Raw genomic sequence first — 3,340 nt, 5'->3', positions numbered from 1 at the left:
TGGCATGATAAACACATAGCGCTAGAAACCTCCCATCGACGCAGAAGGTCTTACTCTTCAACTCAAGATTGCGGCTCTTCCAGGGAAAATTAAAATCACGCTAGTCCGGTCCCTTCATCATCAAAGGGGTATTTCCATATGGTGCAGTGGAACTAATCACTGAGGATGTCAGTCAAACATTTAAAGTTAATGGACAACAGATCAAAGAATATTGCGGAGGAGATTTTCAGCCAGAAACAGCCTCCACAAAGTTGAAAAACCCAGACTACCCCTTACTCAACTCTTGAACATTTAAATCTTCGTCACTGATTACTATTTGTATTTTACTTATCTTTCTCCAAAAAAAAAAAATTGTTTTTGACCTTCTCTTTGTCTGTTTACAAGGATTAAGGCACAAGATTGTGGAGATACTACAAGAAGAAGTAAATATTCTGATTCCATCACTGCAATCCACAAAGGCAAAGATCACCGCAGGGATGGATGCATCAATACTCAATATAGGCGACAGCGCAAAATTTGGGGGTGTACTCTTCCTTATCCTTATTTCAAATTTTGCGCTATCACATTGCATTTTAATTTTAAGATTTTTATCACCGCATCCTCCCTGATTACTGCAATTATTTGCTAAATAGATAAATTTAGTAGTTTACCGCATGTTGTTTCATCACCAAGTATGATTTCAATGATGAAAACTATGCTTCTATCTCTTTCATCTATACTAGAGTAAACTTAAATCTTAAGATAGTCACCTCATGAAATATTTCTAGAAGTTAGGAGTTTGCTATCTTTCTTTCAAACTCTCTTTACAATGCATTCTATGACCATTACATGACTTATTTTAATTTCTTTTGGCAAAGAGGACATTGTCGTATTTTAAATTTGGGGGTGAGGTATTTACGGTATTTATTTTCAACCTTACTATAAAAAAAAATTGAATAACAACTCCACTATCAACGCATGGGAAACCCATGTTGATATGAGTTAAGTTGTGAAATGCACTTAACCGTAGTTGGATGTTCGCATGACACTCGTGGGGGCAAGCTAAAACGAAAGTAAGTTACTAGGATCAACGCATAAATAAATGACCGCAACTCCACTGCCAAGTTGGTATGAGTTTGTCTGAGAAAGAGTGCATTGCTCGTAGTTAGATGTCCGCATGACACCCGTGGGGATAAGCCAAAACGAAGGTAAGGCACTCGGACCAGCGCAAGGTCAGAAAAAAATAGAAATGAAGAAAATTTTTGTGCAAGGATAAATCATTCGACACCCCGGTGGAAAATTTTCTTTTTGAAATAAATCATGCGATGTTCCGCAATTAAGTAAAGTCCTTTTGAAAGATAAGCTTGCAATCCCTAAGTCTTAGAAGTATTGTAGGAATAGATTTGAATAAGACTTAAGGAAATTCTGGCATATAGGATTTAAACGAAGTATCCTTGAGAAATCTAGGGAAAGAACTCTGTGGCTAACATGCTAAAGGAATACTTTGTTTATGCTTGAGGACAAACATTGTTTACATTTGGGGGTGTGATAATGGGCAAAAATGCATGTTATCATAGTGTTAAATCCTTAAACAATGTTGGATTGCATTGCTGAAATATGTCAAATTGCGTCCATTAAGCATAAATTCTATAATATTGTGATCTTTATATTTTTGTGCAGAATAATGCATTAACGCAATGCATAGACTTCACTGCAAGACTTTACGTTGATCGTGCTTGCAAACATTCATCCAAGAAGAATCACCGCAACATGATGGATGCATCCGGACGAAAGGACAATTAAGATTGATGGGACAGAAAGCTGATGGCAATCGGATCCAAATTAAGTTGACAGCCGATAACGGTCACGAAGTACATCCAGCTTTATCGGTGACAATTATCCGGCGCATCAGTCAGGAATTAAAGCTGTTCCATCTGTACAGCCAAGAGAGAGAAGCCGTCTTTCAACTTTGATGCCCTATAAATACCAAGTGCATTCTTCAGAGAAAAAAAAAGCAATCGATTATTTCATTATTTTACAAGTTCGCGTCTCTGTTCATAGTCCTCTTTCATTTTTAAGGCAGACGCAAGGAAGAAGGTGTACCGGTAGATCATTCCGGAGAGCTTGGGAAAGCACCGGAAGCCCAAAGACAGAGAGGGCCGACTCCTGTGGAAGCAGGAATATCTTTAGTTCAGAATAGAGATCCCAGTGTAAAAAGCCTCGGTCAGTGAGGAATTGCTATCAGGCTCTCTACCTTAACTTCCATCAGCATTTTGTACTTAATTTATTTATAAGAAAGGAATTTCTTTCTCTATATTTGTTCACTCTATGTGATTCATGCATGAGTATCTAAATTAGTTGAATAGGTTGAGAAGCATTTAGCTAGCACAACGAGGGAATCTTCATTCTTTGTGGTTATCTTGTTTATGTATGCTTCATTCGTTATTAGAGATACTCATGAGGGTAGTCTAAGGACAGGATCTAGACTTGGGAAGGTCAGGTCAGAATCTAGGTTTGGAAAATCTAGATTAGAACGCATAAACGGGAGATAGGCACTTAGGGATGAGCACTATTTGTTATCAACGAATCGCATGCATTTTAGCAATAAGATATGATTGTATGCGGTCACCTTGCTTTCATGCATTTTGAATCAATGCATAGGATAAGAGTAGAGACTTAGCAATAAGCTCTATGGACATTTTGCATGCAACACTTACGTCCTAGATTTAGGAGCATCGCATTTACATTGGAAAATGACTTGTTGTGCATGGTAGTAACATGATCACATAGTCTGACGCATTCACAAGTAACGCTAGCTAAAGATCTTCTCAACCCATTCATTGCACACTCATTATATCTATCAACGCAACTTTCGTTTCTCAAATTCGCCACGTTTATTTCATTTATTTTCAATCAACGCAAACAACAAACCAACCACCTTATTTATTTTACCAGTTACCGCAACGTTTTCATAAGAAAATTATCAACGCAAACTATTTTCACAAGTCCCTACGATCGACCTTGGACTTACCAAGAAACTCAGAGGAATTTACACTTGAATTCTGCTGGAGAAACTTGAGTATACAATGTAATTCCATCAACGCATATCATCCATATTCCACACTTAATAAAATAACGCATCAGGGACGACCATCAAAGAAGAAAGAGAATGATGATATGATGATGGAGATAGGATTCTTCCCTACGCCAACATCACTACCGGACTTAATCACAAGTGTTGTATTGGAACATGGATGGGAAATATTTTGCCAGTGTCCATCCATCATCATCCCAATGGTAGTGCGAGACTTCTATAATGGATGGCTCCATGGCACCAAAGATGCGGTGACCATGAAAGAGG

The sequence above is a fragment of the Benincasa hispida genome, unplaced genomic scaffold (assembly GCF_009727055.1).
Source record: "Benincasa hispida cultivar B227 unplaced genomic scaffold, ASM972705v1 Contig62, whole genome shotgun sequence".
Lineage (NCBI taxonomy): Eukaryota > Viridiplantae > Streptophyta > Magnoliopsida > Cucurbitales > Cucurbitaceae > Benincasa > Benincasa hispida.
The sequence above is the reverse complement of the archived record's forward strand: the minus strand, read 5'-3'. Positions refer to the sequence as shown.